The sequence below is a fragment of the Cryptomeria japonica genome, chromosome 9 (assembly GCF_030272615.1).
Source record: "Cryptomeria japonica chromosome 9, Sugi_1.0, whole genome shotgun sequence".
Taxonomy (NCBI): domain Eukaryota; kingdom Viridiplantae; phylum Streptophyta; class Pinopsida; order Cupressales; family Cupressaceae; genus Cryptomeria; species Cryptomeria japonica.
Window position 1 is genome coordinate 93,575,224 of NC_081413.1, and position 20,579 is coordinate 93,595,802.

Consider the following 20,579-nt stretch of genomic DNA (forward strand, 5'->3'; position numbering starts at 1 on the left):
GAATGTTGGAGAGAAGTGACTTGGAAATTTTTATAGATAAACTATTTCAATGGTTGCGATTTGGACATCCCTCTTCACACATTCCAAAAAAATCAGTGAAAACATCAGCCGAGAAGCCCAAGTATTGATGGTTGAAAACCAAATTGGTTGTCAAAGTTTGGGGATCCTCTTTACAACTTACAAAACCTACCATAGAAGTGTTATATAAATAGACCTATCATCAAATCTTTCTCAACAAGTGGCAAGAGATAAAAACTAAAAAAAGTTTCATCATGTGTCAAGTGTTGAACCTCCCTCATGGGGATCTTTTTTGGATGATTAGTTGAGGGGTTAAATGATGTATTACTACCTAATTTATTTTTCCTGTTTTCAACCTTGATCATGTTACTATAATTATGTTAATCAAGTTTTAAGGACAACATCTCCTTGGAATTAATTTGTGGGTTATTACATAATGAAGAAATTTTTGGGGCAATTGTCGGATGGTTGTGTGAGAAAAATGTTAAGTCATCCATAGAGCGGAGTAGAGAAATATTAATGTGAATTGAATCAAAGAAGAGTAGATCATGTAGTAAGAGTATAATGTTCATCATTCATTGAAGTAGGATTACAAAAAATAAGAAGAGGTTAATGCCTCTTAATAGATGAGATTGGCGTCTCTTGTTGAGTTGGTGCTTAGCTATAGAAATTTATGCCTCTAGTAGGTTGGTTCTTCCAAAATATTCAAGTGGAGATTTGGTTTCTCTAATGGTTTGGTGCCTAAAAATTCTATAAGATCTTACTGTTATTTTGTGAGATCGGATTTTGTCAATAGATCAAATCATTCCTTCGGTATGGTTTTCTCTTGAAAGGGTTTATGTGTAAATTGTGTTCTCTCTTGTGTATGCTTGTTGTTATTGTTGTTATTGTTGTTATGGTTGTTAAGTCTAAAATAAATTGAAAATTTTACCTTATATTGATTCACCCACACCTTAGTATAAGTGTTTGTGCTCCTTAATATATTTTTTTTGCACAAATATGTGGGATGTTTAAAGTGAAATGAAGATAATAAAGAATAATTCACATTATTATAAGTGAAAACGTACTTAAGAGTTTAAGATTTTCTATCTTGACAAAGTCCAATATAGTAAATATTTTGGGAATTGTAAATCATAGGTATGAATGTTTTGAATAGTTATTTTCTAAGTTTATTGCAACAAGATAAAAGACATCACTCTATATATTTTTTGATCACACACTCTAAATATAATCATGGAAAACATTTTAGTGTCTAACTTATCCTTCTTTATTCATTCATAATATGTTTAAAGGTACATGATATTGTCTTATTGGCCACTCCTTTTAATAATTTTCTCTCATTTTTTATAAATTTGAGATCTCTATTTTAAGCCAATCATTTATCTATTTACACAATATGGGTTAGCGATAGCAAATTGGGTCTATTATTGTGTCTTAAGGGTTCAATTCAATATTGGGTGATTCCAAATGAATTAATAATAAATATTTGATATACGATACTTCATTTGTTAATCTTTTCAAGCATTCATGAATTGTTGATAGGTTATCCTTCTAAGCCTAGTACAGTTCAAAATCCAAAAGACAAGACTTTTCTTTTGTTGACTAAATTGTTTACCCAATATTTTATTATAGATTCTTAGTGTAGACACTTACAATTGTGCGTTAATTAAATAAATATTTAATATTTATTTAATTAAAGAACAATTTTAGGTGTCTATACTTAGAACACTCTTAAGCCTAACATAAATCTTAGAACTTCTAAAAGAATTCTTTTAGTGAACTCTTTAAAAATGTTGATCTTTGGAATAAAAGACCTAACATATTTCATTCTTTATAACTACACAACTTCTAACTTGTAAAACATACACCATTTGGGAAACCATAGCATCATAAGAACTATTGGAAGCTTGTTTTGAGAAGATTAGCTTTCACAACTCCTTTTTGATAATGATCTAACCTTACAAAATGATTTGAAAATATAATCTTTAAAAAGTATTTAGAATGTTTGAAATCTTTCTATAGAGATAAATATAATAATAACTTTTAATATAATGTGAAACAAAATAAAAATTGTGAATGCAAGAATTAGAAAATTCAACTTTTGATCATTAAAATATTATCATACAAAAATTTATTGAAAAAAGAGCAAACATGTTAATCATGACAGATAGGGCAGATTATGCTAGGGAAGTTATAATGATACATGTTCAGATTTTCTTTTGCTGGTCCTCCCACATATTGACTCCTTCAGAATTTGTTGCACAAATTCCACGAGATATTGATTTTTCTGCTAGAAAAAACAGTGTAATAATGACTGCTTATTTAATATTGTTTAATAGAGTCGAAGTTATTTTGGTTCTAAAATAGACTTTCTGTACAACATAATAGCGACATGTTAGTCAATCTAACTGTTTATTGTAAAATCGATTGTCTAAAATGTGCGACTAACATGCGTGTTAGTCAATCTGTACTGCCATTTTGAAACCAGAATAGACACATCCGAAATTAAGAATAATGCCAAAAAAAAAAAAAAAATTGGTGCTCATTAATGAGAATCCATATATTTTGTTCTCAATATGAACTCTCTTCAATGCCTTACAAACATATACAGCTACGTAATCTCTCTTCTACTGCCGTGTCAGATTCGGTCTTTCCTTTGACTCCCTCTCCTCCTGCCGTGGAAAACACGGTCTTTCCCTGGAAAAAATTGTGAATACTTTTTGATAGTGGAAACATCCTTGCAGGAAAACTTGGTCAAAGTCTACTCTCCACTCTTTCCTCTACTTTTCCTCCTTCACCCATTTTCTGCTTTTTAAACCCATCTCTGCTTCCTCTATTCACAATCTTCTCAAGTGCCATTCACAGCCAATCTTCCTGTAGAGAAAGAAACGCAGTTGTTTGTTGTGGGGTAAAAATGGCACTGAACAGAGGTTGTAATATCATGCTGGTGGTTCTGATCATTGCAGTTGTTCTTCCAAATATTTGTTCTGCTGATTCACATAGCCCTGCTCCTGCCCCTGCCAACCATGGTATGATTATAACTATATGTTTCATTATATTTTCTATTTGATACACATGACTATGAATCATTAGTTCTTTAATCAATCTCTATATTTATTTGTGATGGTGCAGGAGTGGTGATTAGCCAGGGTATTGAAGGATATATCATTATGATGATGGCCCTGCTATTTGGGTATCTTTTCAATGGTGTGTTTTGAACAGGCTATGGCTATGCTTACTCTATGAATAAATCTGTATATTGAGATATTGATTACTGTACTTTCTTTCTGTTCTCACACATTTTATGTGAAGCAGTTGGCATCAATTAAGATTTACTCTGATAAATGTGGTATCACTGTCATTTCTCATATGGAATTGCAACAACTTGCTTATGATTATATGATTATATGATAGCCTTATGTATCGACAAAGAAAGACTCGAGCTTCTAGTTTTTTATATATATATAGTAGTAGTTTACTTAGTAGCAATGTCATGTTGCACACATGCTATTTGGATGAAGTAGACATTGAAACACATCAAGGTAGAATATGATAATTCAATAAAGGATATTTTAATGTATTCAAGGAACAAAAAAAAAAAAATTCATTTTCATATTATCATTTCATCATTTCATTTCTTGAGAGAGAAAGTTGCAAACTAGAAAAACAAGTTAGAATACATTTCCATAGAAGAATATATTGCAAACATATTTACTAAGCCCCTTCTAAAAGAAACTTTTCAGATCTCATGTAGAATTTGAGAGTGGTATCTCCTTTATCTTGTAATTAAGGAAAAATTAAAGTTCAAGAGAAGCTAATGATTTTCTTATCGTTTATCCCTTTAGTCTTATAGTGATATGATTAACTACTAAATTTGTAAAAGGGAAAGAGTTAGAGAAAATGTGGGAGAGATATAGGAAATGAGAATGAGACAAGTTGGAGTAAAGAGGAGATGCATAGAAAGGGGAAGAGTATTATAGAAAAATGAAGATTATTTATGAAGGTAGTTATCATATCTTTTGTAATTGATGTCAAATGGGGAGAGGTAGAATCTGGGGAAAAGTGTAGAAAGTGGGAGCATTGGAAATAGTCATTTCTATCAATGACCAATGGGCTGATTACTGGAAATATTATTATTGATGTCAAATATTGTTGATTGACAATAAAAAGGGGGTTAAAAATTTATTCAGAACAAAAGGAGGAGTACAGATCAAAAGAAGGCAAATTGCCCAACCAAGAAAAGACTACAAAGACTTGTCATGATCCACAGGTTGATCCAATGTGTGAGATGACACAAGAGAAAGTTGTCCCCTATCCTCAATAGAACAGACCTCCATAAAGTCAGAAGCCCATTTAGCAAGACAATTAGCCACCCCATTTCATTCTCTAGGAATGTGAATGAAAGTGATCAACTCAAAGAAGTTACAAAACAAAAGAATACCGAATAATAATTTTAAAGCTGCCAACTCACACCATCAAAGCTCCGTTGATTCAACAAAGTCACCACGATCTAGGAATTAGATTCCACTACAATCTGTTGTTAGCGAAGAGAACAACACTACTCCACCGCAACCAAAATATCAAGAGCCTCCATATAATTATTCATGTGCAAACCCTTTTATAGATAGACAAAAGAAATTGGACTTTCCCAGAGTCTTCATTCTATAGTTTGTCAATTCATTTTTGTAAGGATGAGATTGTAGGAAATTTGTAAAAGTGTACTTGGTGTCAAAGTGATTCTATTGCTAAACGCTTGTGATTTTTTAGTTTTTCGAAAGAGATATGGGGTAGGGTTGAACCTTGACCCTCAAAATTACCCTGACACTCTTCATTGACTGAATCTCCTATTTGATCTAGTTGTTGAACTCTACACTTAGAAAGTGAGATAAATAAAAAATTAGGGAATTGCGAGTCAACATTCATTCATAGAGACTTTAAAAAATGCAAGTTAGAGAAAATAGATAATTGTTGAATAGCAAAGAATGCTGGAGAGAAGTGACTTGGAAATTTTTATAGATAAATAGTTGGGAATTTTTATAGATAAACTATTTCAATGGTTGGGATTTGGACATCCCTCTTCACACGTTCCAAAAAAATTAATGAAAACATCAACCTAGAAGCCCAAGTAGTGATGGTTGAACACCAAATTGGTTGTCAAAGTTTGGGGATCCTCTTTACAACTTACAAAACCTACATACAAGTTTTATATAAATAGGCCTATCATCGAAGCTTTCTCAACAAGTGGCAAGAGATACAAAATAAACAAAGTTTCATCATGTGTCAAGTGTTGTACCTCCCTCATGGAGATCTTTTTTGGATGATCGGTTGAGGGGTTAAATGATTAAATACTACCTAATTTATTTTTCCTTTTTTCAACCTAGGTCATGTTACTATAATTATGTTAATCAATTTTTAAGAAAACCCTCTCCTTCGAATTAATTTGTGGGTTGATATATAACGAGGAAGTTTTTTGGGCAATTGTTTGATGGTTGTGTAAGAAAAATGCAAAACCATCCATGTAGTAGAGTAGAGTAAAATTAATGTGAATTGAATTAAAGTAGAGTAGATCATTTAGTAAGAGTATAATGTCCACCATTCATTCAAGTAGGATTACAAAAAATAAGAAGAGGTTAATGCCTCCTAATAAATGAGATTGGTGTCTCTTGTTGAGTTGATTCTTAGCTATAGAAATTTACGCCTCTAGTAGGTTGGTTCTTCCAAAATATTTAAGTGGAGATTTGGTGTCTCCAATGGTTTGGTGCCTACAAATGCTATAAGATCTCATTATTATTTTGTGAGATTGGATTTTGTCAATAGATCAAATTATTCCTTCGGTATGGTTTTCTCTTGAAAGGGTTTTTATGTAAATTGTGTTCTCTCTTGTATATGCTTGTTGCTATTGTTTTTATGGTTGTTAACTCTAAAACAAATTGAAAATTTTACCTTATATTGATTCACCCACACCTTAGTATAATTGTTTGTTCTCTTTAATATAATTTTTTTACACGAATATGTGGAATGTTTAAAGTGAAATGGGGATAATGAATAATAATTCACATATTATAAGTGAAAATGTATTTAAGGGTTTAAGATTTGCTATCTTGACAAAGTCCAATTTAGTAAATATTTTGGGAATTGTAAATCATAGATATGAATCTTCTGAATAGTTATTTTCTAACTTTATTACAACAAGATACGTGACATCGTGCTCTATATTTTTTTTTATCACACACTCTAAATATAATCATGGAAAATATTTTAGTGTGTAACTTATCCTTCTTTATTCATTCATAATATGTTTAAAGGTACATGATATTGTCTTATTGGCCACTCCTTTTAATAATTTTCTCTTTTCTAAATTTGAGATATCTATTTTAATCCAATCATTTATCTATTTACACAATATGAGTTACTGATGGCAAGTTGGGTCTATTATTGTGTCTTAAGGGTTCAATTCAATATTAGGTGATTCCAAATGAATTAATAATAAATATTTGATATAATTTGAATGCTTATTTAGTCATGTGCAATACTTAATTTGTTAATCTTTTCAAGCATTCTTGAGTTATTGATAGGTTATCCTTCTAAGCCTAGTACAGTTCAAAATCCAAGAGACAAGACTTTTCTTTTGTTGACTAGACTGTTTACCCAATACTTTATTATAGATTCTTAGTGTAGACACTTACAACTGTCTACTAATTAAATAAATATTTAATATTTATTTAATTATTTCATCCTAATATATTCTATTAATCAAATAAATATGATAGAAGACATAGGATAAAATAATTAAATAAATATTAAATATCTATTTCATTAAAGAACAATTTTAAATTGTCTACACTTAGAACACTCTTAAGTCTAACATAAATCTTAGAGCTTCTAAGAATATTCTTTAGTGAACTCTTTAGAAATGTTGATCTTTTGAATAGAAGACCTAACATAATTCATTCTTTATAACTACACAACTTCTAACTTGTTGTAAACCTACAACAATTTGGAAACCATAGCATCATAAGAACTATTGGAAGCTTGTTTTGAGAAGATTAACTTTCACAACTCTTTTTTGATAATGTTCTAACCTTACAAAATGATTTGAAAAAAAAATATTAAAAAAATATTTAAAATGTTTGAAATCTTTTTATAAAGATAATATAATAATAACTTATATTATAATGTGAAACAATTAAAATTGAAATGTTAGAATTAGAAAATTCAACTTTTGATCATTAAAATATTATCATATAAAGTTTATTGAAAAAAGAACAAACATGTTAATCATGACAGATAATTAAATACATTATATTCTTTAGAGGGCAGATTATGCTAGGTAAGTTATAATGATACATGTTCAGATTTTCTTTTGCAGGTCTTACCACATATTGACTCCTCCAGAATTTGTTGCACAAATTCTACGAGATATTGATTTTTCTGCTAGAAAAAACAGTGTAATAATGACTGGTTATTTAATATTGTTTAATAAAGTCAAGGAATTAAGAGTCGAAGTTATTTTGGTTTCAAAATAGATCTTTTTTACAGCATAATAGCGACGTGTTAGTCAATCGCAACCGTTTATTATAAAATCGACAGATTAAAATGTGCAACTAACACGCATGTTAGTCATCCGTACTACCATTTTGAAGCTAGAATAAATGAATCTGAAATTAAGAATAATGCCAAAAGAGAGAAGGTGCTGAGAATCCAGTTTTCATCAATGAGAATCCATATATTTTGTTCTCAATATGAACTCTCTTCAATGCCTTACAAATATATACAGCTACCTAATCTCTCTTCTACTGCTGTGTCAGATTCTGTCTTTCCTTTGACTCCCTCTCCTCCTGCCGTGAAAAACACGGTCTATCCCTGGAAAAAATTGAGAATACTTTTTGATAGTGGAAACATCCTTGCATTTCCCTGCAGGAAAACTTGGTCAAAGTCTACTCTCCACTCTTTCCTCTACTTTTCCTCCTTCACCCATTTTATGCTTTTTAAACCCATCTCTGCTTCCTCTATTCACAATCTTCTCAAGTGCCATTCAGAGCCAATCTTCCTGTAGAGAAAGAAACACAGTTGTTTGTTGTGGGGTAAAAATGGCACTGAACAGAGGTTGTAATATCATGTTGGTGGTTCTCATCATTGCAGTTGTTCTTCCAAATATTTGTTCTGCTGATACCGATAGCCCTTCTCCTGCCCCTGCCAACCATGGTATGATTATAACTATATGTTTCATTATATTTTCTATTTGATACACATGACTACGAATCATTAGTTCTTTAATCAATCTCTATATTTATTTGTGATGGTGCAGGAGTGGGGATTAGCCAGGGTATTGAAGAATATATCATTATGATGGTGGCCCTGCTATTTGGGTATCTTTTCAATGGTGTGTTTTGAACAGGCTATGGCTATGCTTACACTATGAATAAATTATTGAGATATTGATTACTGTACTGTCTTTCAGTTTTAACACATTTTGTGTGAAGCAGTTGGCATCAATTAAGATTTACTCTAATAAATGTGGTATCACTGTCATTTCTCATATGGAATTGCAACACTTGCTTATGATTATGTGTTTTAAAATGAATTCTTCTATTTTACCCCAAGTTGGGAGTATATCAAACTTGAGGATCCATTCTTCTCCATGTATGTTTTGAAAATTATTTCTCTCTAGTTTACATATTTAAGGAAAAGTGGGTTTTTTCTGCTCTTTCGTTTAAAAAAGGTTTTTCTTGCAAGATCATTTATGGCGACCCATCTGAAATACAATTCCACAGAAAGGAGACTGAAAGTAAGTAGTACAGTGTAGGTTTTGTATAGTTATAGATCGATATTCAAGCTTTGGACTTTTCTTAGACCGAACTCTGGGTTCGTTATATTCCATACACAAATAAATAGTATGCCTAATTCAGTTGAGTTGATTGGTAGATATTCAAGCTCGTCCGTTCAAGAGAATTTATGGATAAGAAGTTAAAAATAAGTTCCATAATGTATCCAAGGCACATTAGTCTCCATATAATGTTAATACTTCTTATTTTGTACTTCCAACAATCGTGTTGATTAATTTTGACTTTTCATAGGCGATATATAATATTTTTAATTTATGTAGATGTAAATTTATTTTAAAATTAAGTTAATCTAATCAGATAAAAAAAGTATTTGTAAGGAAGGATAATCTAACTAGATAGACAAAGTATTTCTAAGGAAGGATAATTAGAATTAGAAGTTTTTTATATAAAATGTTTGTTAAAGCATATTCTATGAAGTGTATTATGTTTTATTTAGTTAAAAAAATTAGAAGATTATATTTTAAAATAATTTTTAATTAATAATAAATATTGATAAGTAATGTTGTTTATCTTTTAAGTACTCTTAATTATATAGGGATTGATATTTTTAGATAAGGAATCTACTACAATTGTTTCATTATAATATTATCAAGTTTTTCGTTTTGAGCATCTTTAGGGAACATGTTCAGCTATAATGAAGAATGAATGAGACAAATGTCAAGTGTTTATTATAGAAACTTTAATTTATCTTTAGGGAACATGTTCAACTATAATGAAGAATGAATGAGACAAATGTCAAGTGTTTATTATGGAAACTTTAGTTTAAAGATTAGAACACAATTATCCTAACTTCTAAGGGAGAGGTATATAATATAGGGGAGATAAACACACCCAACTCCTGAAATAGTTGTAAAAATGTTAAAAACCCACTTTGCATTTACTTTTAATATAGAGAAGATAAACCCATATCACACCTTAAATAATTGTGGAAATGTGAATTGTTCAATTTTCTTCACCTTGACCTTGACCATTATTGTCTTGTCTTCACAAGAAATCTAAGTAGCACCTTTCTTGGTAATGCATCGAGAATTTCACTAGTGGCCAATAAGGCTCTTGATTAGATGATCCACCTAAATAAGCAACTTTTAAACCTACAAGTACACTTGGTTGTATATCATAATATCAAATCTATAAAAATACCTTAAACATAATTGCATTCCTAGAACACATATTGGAGCAAAAGTATTCAAAAAAAATTATATATTTGATGCAAGAATCTTAGGCTTCATGAAAAGTTAAAATATATTCTTGTTCACTTAAATTATTTACAAACATTAAAGTTAACAATGTATATGAGACAAATGTTAGATTTTATACCCAACCAATGGGGCTTGGTAGAACGATCTCCATGAAAAATGAAAATCTAATGTTTTGTAAAAGCTTTTGATTGAAGAGTAAGAAATTGTATGCTTCACAATTTTACTTGATATAAGTACTCATTTTAGTGCTCATTCTTTGAAATTTTTTAGTTTGTATTTAGTATAACCCAACATCCTTTTAACTATTTGTTAAGGTACGAAATGATCTCAACCTATCTAATTTAGGTTTTTATCTAAATTATTTGCATTTCTTGAAAATGTATACATCTTATAAATTAACACAATCAAAATATTGACCTAGTCAAGCTATAGTCATAGTAGTGTTTACTCATATTAAATCATTTAAAAAAAAATTAAAAATAGCTTTTGCTAGTGACGTTTCCACAATTTTAAATGCCTACAATTGATGCAAAATAATTGTTTGATATTATAGGTAGAGGTGGGTTTTTGAAAAGGGAAAAATATTTTCAAAAATAGTACCAAATTAAACTAAAAGGATTGGATAGTCTATCTAAATAGAGAAATAATACTCCTACAAGTGACACATTAAAACTACTCAACATAATGAAGTAACTTATTCACATATCGATATAGTTTTATAGAAAATAAAAACATATTTATAACTTAGAAATACTACTACTTCCTCTCTTTGTCAAGGCGAGTGAACTGTTGGTCCTCCCTTGGAGAAATATTGAACTACATGACAAAGATTAAGAATTTTTTTGAAGTCCATTCTTGATTAACATAATGTATATAGATAAATTAAATATACTCTATTTGTTGGATAGATAGTACAATATTTTATTAACTATATCATCAATTATCTATTGGTTATTATTTATTATCCTTCTCTAAGTGGGAAGCTACATATTTAATAAAAGGATAGTTCCTACAAAGGAGCTCATCATACCCTATTCATATATAATGAAATGATGCATTTTATTCCTACATTAATGTATAATTAAGCATAGTTTATGTGAAACTTTACTGTTTTATTGAAAGAGAAATCATTCAACCCACACATCTAAGAGAGATCTATTTTAGGATGTTAGGAAAAATGTATGCTTCTAGATAGTTATTGTCATGCTATTTTTCCTTACTATTGAAGTCTCTTATAATGTATATCTTGGATGATTGAGACATCATGAAATGATGTCATGTAATCATGTTAGAGTCACTAAGATACTATAGAGTAAATACATTTAAGATATTATTTGATGAATAAGCTAAAAAATTATTGCATAATCAAGTATAGCTTCCATGAGGGAATCATTCTATGATGAACCTTTCTTGATATCTTATTTTCTTGATAATGATTAAACATTGTATTATTTGCATATATTCCAATTTTATTTCTTCCTTCTTATTCTTCCTTCTTGTGATTGAGATATTATCTAGAATGAAAGAGATTATAATGTAAACATATAATCATATGTATTTTTCCCAAAGCAATTATTCTATGTTGACCATTTTATGATATTATTTTTTCTTTTAGATTATAACACACTTTAGTTGTGTGCATTCATTTTTCCTTCTTTTCATAAGATTATGATTATATATATTGCCCACCCTCCACCTCTATTATAATTAATTTTAACTTTACTAATGACAAAAAAAATAAAGACTTCTCCATGCAAACGTACGATATTCCCATATATTACAATCCTCTTAAAATTTTGGGTTAGGTTGTTCTTCTAGAAAATATATTAGAGTGTATACTTATCTCGATTATCAAACTGTATTTGTACCAATAATAATTGCTACAATTTTAAAAGAACCTCAATTTTAAACTAGCTTCTTCTATAATCAATAATTTATCTACACTTCATCTCCTTATAATCTCCAAAAGAGTATGAACTTTTGAAGTATCTACAGTCCACTAAAGTTAATATAATATCTTATTCTCATAGAAAAAACCTTATAGAAACTCTAAATTTAACAATATTTGTGCACCACTATTCTAGCTTCAATGGTTAAATTTGTTAATTTTCTTTTATTCTTCATTTCATTTTCCATCAATTTCAATCTTTTGGACAGCCTTATTATTATTCATTATCATATATTATTAAAACTAACTCTAGTTTAAGAGGGTGATAACTAGCACTAACTTAAGGAGGAACATATCTATCACAAAATTTCTCCACAAAATCCATATTGATTACTCTAAATTGGAAAAACTAAAATTTCTCCACAAAATCCATATTGATTACTCTAAATTGGAAAAACTTAAATCTCAATTTTTGGCATTAAAAGAATTAGTTGGAAATCCTTAACTAATAAACAACTTATCATTGATCATAGTGGGTTGTATTAATCTAAATACCCTTTTTTCATGTTACACCTAGTAATTTAACTTATCAACTTAGATGATTGTGATGTCATGAAATACAATTCATTCACTCTTTTTTGACTCACCAAGAAACTCATAAGATCAAAAGATCTCTCTAAAACCAAACGGCCATTCAGAAAAGATATTACAAAAGGGTAAAAAAACATGTTAATTATTCTCATACAAATGTGAATGAAATGTAGATATAATATTTTGTATATTGAAAGGCAATAGTGAGGAAAGACGGAAGTTGAATTAAGAGGCTATCCAACAAGTTTAAATTATTGGGATGTGGAAAAATGTTTCATATACACATGATACAAGATAAGAAAAATCCTTTAATGAAACTTAAAAGTAGCAAAGTGTGAATAGGACTAACTAACCAAGTTGCTCAAAGGCAACTAGATAGAAAAATATTATTTTAACATGAACACCTCCACTTTTTATTGATGATTTAAAAACATATATAAAAAATTGTTCCATCTATGCTAATGAAGCCCCTTTCTAAATTGTCAAGACAATGGAATCTTGGGTTATTTTCAAACTAACCATGGACTTTACACACTAACTCAAATATTTATTGGAGTGTGTGCATCTAAATTGTCCCTTGACACTTCTTCAAATTCCTTTACTTTAACTGTTCCTAATTTAAAGGACATAAAATGCTCTTCTACTATCTTTAAATGATGTGCATAAATTCTACATCTATGTCTAAAAATAATTCATCATCATCTTTTTAGTATGTTAAACCTAAATTCTTTGAGATGATTTGATCTCTTTAAATTTCAGCCTTCATTATGATGATGAAGGGAAAAAACCACTTTACAATTTTTCTTCACATATGAAATCCAATACTTATTGTTTAACTATTTGTTTTCATACCTCTTCACGCTCTCTTATCTAAAATACCATCATCTTTTCATACTCATTCAAAATACCACTACTTCTTCATCCCATCTCACTCAAAGTATTTAATTCAACCCAAAATTTTGACTCTCCTTATATTCCTAGGTCCATCTCTACATATTAACCTATCCTTTTCCAAAAACACATATATAATCCCTCTCATATAAAATCATCTACTTCATCTCCACCGTCCTCTTAACCTAAAGTTTTAAATCTAAAGAATCAAAATATCCTACATTCTCTATATTCTTTATCACATAAAAAACACACTATAAATCATGAAATTAATTCAAGTACTACATAGCCTCTTATGTCATCTCTATCTTTTCCTATTCCCATTAAGACATTTATTAATTTCCAATGAAGGTTCTCTATTTCTTCTCCTAGAAAAATTAAAATGCCCTAAACATCATGAAAATTTTATTAATCAACATATTTACCTTGAATTCTATTTTTATAAGAATGACCTTTCATGTTATCCTTTTCTTTATGCTTCCCTTCCTCCCATCTTAACTAGTTATATGATTTTTTTTCTCTTTGATCCCTTATTATAATATGTATCTAAACATCATTATCTCTTTTTTATGCACTAGGAATGGTAAGATACACTATAGACTACCATCTTCTATCTACACTCAATTTTCTCCACCTTTACATACCAATATAAGATACTGTTACCCACATCTTATACTCTTCTATCACTATAAAATAACACATTATATCTTGCCAAGATAATTTATTACTATCCAATATTTGACCTCCATGCTCTCCACATGTTCCACTATCAAGTTACCACAACTCACTATTGACAATATATATTGATTATTTTACAATATACGTAATCTCCATAAATCCATTCCAATTCTTCTCCTTATATGTTAATATGCAAAATTGCTAGTGATTCTAATAAGCTTATACATGGTTCATCTCACCTCTTTCTTCACATCGAGGACCCTTAGATGCCCCATTAACAAGTTTGAAAATGATATAATTATGGCTGGAGGCTCCAATCCATAAATCCATTCCAATTCTTCTCCTTATATTTTAATATGCAAAATTGTTAGTGATTTTAATAAGTTTATACATGGTTCATCTCACCTCTTTCTTCACATCAAGGACCCTTAGATGCCCCATTAACAGGTTTGAAAATGATATAATTATGGCTCGAGGCTCCAACCAAACCTGTCGGGTTCATATATTAAAAAATAAATAAATACTAAAATACAATAGTGAATTGTTTCCTATCTTAGTGTGTTTTTTCCTTCATTTTAAGCCTATTTATGCTCTATGCTACCCTGAAGCTTCTTTGTTTCTTGCACTTAAGCTTTTCATCATAAATATTTTCAAAAAAATTAGTAGCTCGTTTCCATAAACTTGAAGCTAGTCCTTTGGATAATACTAACAGTATGTTGTTTCATATGGGTGGAAATGGAAGGGAAGGGAAAGGAAAGGGACTTTTATAGTCCATGATGCCAGCCATCTGTGTATGGTTCTAGAGATGGGTTAGAGCAGTATTGGACTACCTCGTACTCTTTGCGGGAGGTACCTAACTGCATTACAAACGAGCCGTACGTACCTTACTCCTTGTGAAATTTGAACATATGACCTCTCTTTCAAGAAACATTAGTTTTGAATGGTGTATAGTAAGAAACCCAAATAAATGTTTACTAAAATAAATAGATGAGGAAATCCATATAGACAAAGCTGTAATGGATAAATCCCAAATCTATAATGGAGAAACAGGCAAACTTGGTGAGGACATTTGCTTCCAAGAAATCAAGGGCAAGTAGACTGTCATATACTAGGGCCTGCACAAACGCGGTGGTTTTCAGCAGAGAGGAATTAATTGCCGTCGATGGGACATAAGCTTATTGTAAACAAGTGCTGGTTCCGGTGTGAAACAACAGCGAAAACGGGGAAGACGTCAAATCAGACTTCGAAGATGGTACATCTTTTCCTTTGATACAATAGTCACAATAATAACTCTATCAGCGAAGACACCATAGAAAACCGTGAAAAAAAACAATTGATACAAATCAGACACATTTGGCGGTAGTTATTAATTTGCAAGATGATAAATACGGGCTCCATGCTCCTGAAAGATGCTTCAATAATCGTGATAAGAGGTGGAGAAAGACAAATCAACTGTTGAATATGTTTCAATAGTCTTGTACGTATTTAAACAAATGTGAATCGATGACTTGAAATATCAGATTGCCTTCGGCGAAACGATACACGTCCAGGCCATACCACATATTGATTCCTCCAGATTTTGTTGTACAAACTCCACGAGATATTGATTTTTCTGCTAGATAAAACAGTGTAATAATGATTCCTTATTCAATGTTTGTTTAATAAAGCCAAGGAATTAAGAATAATGCCAAAAGACAGGAGAAGGTGCTGAGCAACTACTTTTCATCGATGAGAATCCATTTGTTTGTTCGAGCTTTTTTATCCGTATGAACTCTCTTCAACGCCATACTAATATATACAGCTACTTAATCTTTCTTCTATTGCCGTGTAAGATTCGGTCTTTCCGTTGATTCCCTCTCCCTCTCCCGTGAAAAACACGGTCTTTCCCTTGGAAAAAAATTGAGAATACCTTTTGATAGTAGAAACATCCTTGCATTTCCCTGCAAGAAAACTTGGTCAAAGTCTACTCTCCACTCTTTCCTCTACTTTTCCTTCCTCGCCCATTTCATGCTTTTTAAACCCATCTCTGCTTCCTCTATTCACTCCAGGCTTCTCAACTGTCATTCAGAGCCAATCTTCCTCGAGAGAAAGCAAAGCAGTTGTTTCTTGTGGGGTAATCAAAATGGCATTGAACAGAGGTTATAATATCATTTTGGTGGTGCTCATCATTGCAATTGTTCTTCCACATATTTGTTCTGCTGATACAAATAGCCCCACCCCTGCCACTGCCAACCATGGTACGATTATATAACTATACGTTTCATTTTATTTTCTACTTGATACACATGACTATGAATCATTAGTTCATTGATAAATTTGTATGTTTGTGATTGTGCAGGAGTGGGGATTAGCCAGGATATTGAAGGATACATGTTTATGATGGTCGCACTGGTACTTGGGTATCTTTTCAATGGTGTGTTTTGAACAGGCTATGGCTATGTTTCCACTATGAATAAATCTGTATATTGAGATATTCATTACTGTATTGTCTTTCAGTTCTCACACATTTTGTGTGAAGCAGTTGGCATCACTCTAATAAATGTGGTAACACTGTTGCAAGACTTGCTTATGATTATATGTTTTAAAATGAATTCTTCTAGTTTAGCCCAAGTTGGGAGTATATCAAACTTGATGATCCTTTCTACTCCATGTATGTTTTAAACATTATTTCTCTCTGGTCTACATATTTAAGGAAAAGTAGATTTTCTGGCTTTTCAGTTTGAAAAGGTTTTTCTTGGAAGATCTTTCGCTTTGTGGTGAGGCATCTGAGCTACAATTTTGACAGAAAGGAAACCGAAATTTAGTACAGAGAAGGTTTTGTATAGTTATAGATCCGTGTTCAAGCTTTTGACTTTTCTCAGACCGAACTCTGGGTTCGTTATATTCCATAAACAAATAAAAAATTAATTTGTAGATGAGTTGATTGCTTGGTAAAAATTAAGTCCCTAAATGTATCTAGGCACATTAGACTGCACTATAATGTTAATACTTCTAATTTACTACGTCCAACATTCTCGTTGGCAAATTTTGACTTTTCTTAGAAGATGAGTAATATTTTTAATTTATATAATTTTAAATTTAAAATTAAGTTGAAAGAGTATTTGTATAGATGGATAAGTATAGTTGTATTTTTTTATATAAAATATTTGTATATTTTATGAAATAAACTATGTTTTTATTATTTCAAAGATTTTAAAAATTATATTAAAACGACAATCATTAATTAATAATAGATACTGAAAAATGATATAGTTAATCTTTTAATCATTCTTAATTATACAAGGATTGATATTTTAGGTAAGAAATCTCCTATAATTGTTTGCTTAAAATTGTGAAGGATATGAATGTGAATCTAAATAATTGAAACAACACAATGCAAGACTCAAAATCCACACTCACAAAATCACTCAATAAAACAATAATATGAATGCAAAAACCTTTAGAGACTCTGCAGTTAGTTGAAATTCACTTGAATGCTTGAAGTAGATTTTCCCTCATATTTTGTAGCATAACTTTGATTACGATTTGATGGTATCAAGGTTTGATGCTTATAATGGTTATTTGATAGTGATAGTCTTAGCTCTTGATTACAACAATGCTTCATAGAATTTTTTTTTATATTTGACAATAATGCAATTGCTCAAAAGGGCTAGTGGGAAAATGAGTGAGTGAAGGTCTTATTTATATGCCTCACATAACATTTGATTACAAGTAGGGATTAAATGACAAGATCAACATATGAGAAAATTCGAGAGAGGAAATAAATAAAATTTTGATTTTATTTATTGAAGATAAGAAAATTAAATAAACTATTTGAATTTATTTAATTTAGAGGGAGGTCTTACCTAAGTAAATAATTTATGACAATTATTTAATTATAAGAAGGAAATTCATTAAATAATAATAAATTATTTAATGAATATTGGGATAAAACAGGTACAATTTATGGATAAAAAATGACAATGAATTAATAAAAAAATATTTTATTATTGCAAGAAGTGCTAGATTAATTAAATGATTAATATTATCTAATTAATATAGATAAAAGAATTACCTATCAAAAAAATATGTATAGGAAAATTGGTAAGAAGCGGATGACATGACAAGATGTCAATGCATTAGTCAAATTTAGATGTCTAAATTTTGCCCGTATTTGAGATAATTCTTTTTATTATCTTGTTTCAAAGATAAATGATGCCAATGATATCCCTCAATTATAAGATACAATTATGATAGAAGAATGGATGGATACCCCCTAAAAGATTGGCCAGAAATTGACTTTGGGTCAAACTCTCAAAAAGCAATGTGATGTGTAGAAAGAGATACATCAATACAAGTAGAGAGAAATTAGCCCATTTATCAAATGTAAGGTGAACCATATAAATGAATAATGAAATGGATGGAAAATGTGCAAGATGAATAAAACATGATAATTGAAGAATATACTAAAGGTTATGCAAATGGATGGTTAAATACTTTCTATTCTTGTTACTATTTGTATCATCATTAGGCATTTTAGAAAGCAAATAACACATGAGAAAGTGATGATAAAGATAAGAGGTAAAACATCATATGATAGATAAAATGATAAAACAATGATAATGCCATATTCCTCACTCTCCACTAAGATATCAAGATCAAGGCTTCTGCAAGATTCCTTGAAATAGGTGAAACAAAAAGATCAACTAGATACAAAAACAAATATCATGCCCCATTTCTCACTCTTCACACTGATACCAAGATCAGGGCTTCCATGAGCTTCCTCAAAGTAGGTCAAAAGAAAATATAAAAATATAAAAATATCAAGATCAAGGTCAAAAGTAAAAAATCAAAGATTAAGATTAAGATCAAGGATCAAAGATAAAGATGCAATTTTTTTTATTTATAAAAGTGGGATAGGCCCATACCATTACATAACCACAAAGAGAGTCCAAGAGAACATGAGGGATGCACAAACAGTGAGAAGACCCCCCACTAAAACACAAAAATTACCTAGCAGGGGGGAATAAAGAACCCACAACTAAACTAAAAGACTAGCAAACAAAATAAAACTAGGACCATCAAAACACAAAACAACTACCCAACACAGACACAAAGATGGTCTACTGTATGGGGGTACCCTTTTTCTACCAATTATGGCACAAACTAAGAGAATTATTAGAAAAAGACCCTTTTTGCCTCAATCCAACAACTAAACTAGAGGAGTCCAACACAAAGTAAGGGGTGTCCTTGACCATCAAAGTGGTGGGGCCAAAGCCCATGGCCAAGGAATCCATGTGTCTTGTTTTTTTCGCCTTCTCTTTTCCATCTTATCATGGATAGCCTATAGGGAGGAATTATGCTTGATAGCAACATACTTGCAAGCACTATTGACCTCCATGGATAAAGATACAGATGTTAGGGATCAGGAATTACGATAAAAATATCAAGAATCAAAGCTTGAGATTAAGATAAAATGATAAAAGATCAAATATTATCAGTACAATAAAATGTTTAAGGATAAAAAAAATTGATAGAAATATCAAGGAATAAGATAAAAAGATAAAGGATCAAAATAAAAATATATTAACTTGATCGTAGTTGAGATAAAATGATCAAGAGACAATAAGATCAAGGCTCCAAGGATCAATATATGAAAAGATAAATCAACAAGTGAAAAGACCAAATGATAAAAAATTTGTAGCATTGTAAACTGTACTCCTTTACTTATAGATTCCAATTGCACACTCTCCTAGCAATTATTTTAATTCTCCCACTCCTCTATGCATTATACGACCTTTTATTGCATTACATTAATATTTAATTCAATATTATGAGTCCTATTTTACTTTATTACATCAACAATTTATTATTTGGGCTCTTATTTTAAGTGTGACCTTTATCTTATTTAATTTCATGCTTATGTGGGTCCTATGTCGTTTTTAAGTTCAATGCACTTTTTTGCCACATAAAAAATCATGTTTTTAAATAAATTATAACTCTAGAATTTGGATCCTATTATCTCAAGACCTTAGAAATTTAGGCCTATTTTGTTGGGTAAATGCTACCTAGCATCATTGACTAATGTTTTCTGGCTGAAATTTCGATAGGATATCATGTTGGTCTTGTTATTTATTTAACTATCTTCAATGTGAAAAATGATTATTTTAAGTCAGCCAAAAGATGAATTAACCTCGAGAACCCTATATAAGACATCAATTATAATTTCGGAGTTTTACCCTTTCGCGCGACCAACATGGAGTTAGGCTTTTGCGCGGCCAACATGATTTATTTCATTGGCGGGGCCGACATGAATTGCCGACGAGTTTCTTTTGGTGCGGATTTAAAATGCTTAAGTCCAGACCTATTTTAGCGTCGAATTCTCATTGGCGGGATTTCATTTGGGGCCGGCCCTATCCGAGTAACGGCTCTTTGTTTGGGTCTGAGCCTCCTCTATATAAGTTGAGCGCAATGCTCATTTTTGCATAG

The 20,579-nt window shown here is 30.6% G+C and overlaps 3 long non-coding RNA genes across 3 annotated transcripts; all 3 read left to right on the forward strand.

Annotated features, from left to right (window-relative positions):
* The first annotated feature begins 2,854 nt into the window (after positions 1-2,854).
* On the forward strand, positions 2,855-3,386 carry LOC131077906 (uncharacterized). The gene is made up of 2 exons (XR_009113673.2): positions 2,855-3,047; positions 3,151-3,386. It is a non-coding gene; the product is annotated as an uncharacterized LOC131077906 (long non-coding RNA).
* Positions 3,387-7,798: 4,412 nt separating this feature from the next.
* LOC131077907 (uncharacterized) lies at positions 7,799-8,557 on the forward strand. The gene is made up of 2 exons (XR_009113674.2): positions 7,799-8,223; positions 8,327-8,557. It is a non-coding gene; the product is annotated as an uncharacterized LOC131077907 (long non-coding RNA).
* Positions 8,558-15,946: 7,389 nt separating this feature from the next.
* On the forward strand, positions 15,947-17,026 carry LOC131077908 (uncharacterized). The gene is made up of 2 exons (XR_009113675.1): positions 15,947-16,348; positions 16,450-17,026. It is a non-coding gene; the product is annotated as an uncharacterized LOC131077908 (long non-coding RNA).
* Positions 17,027-20,579: the final 3,553 nt, after the last annotated feature.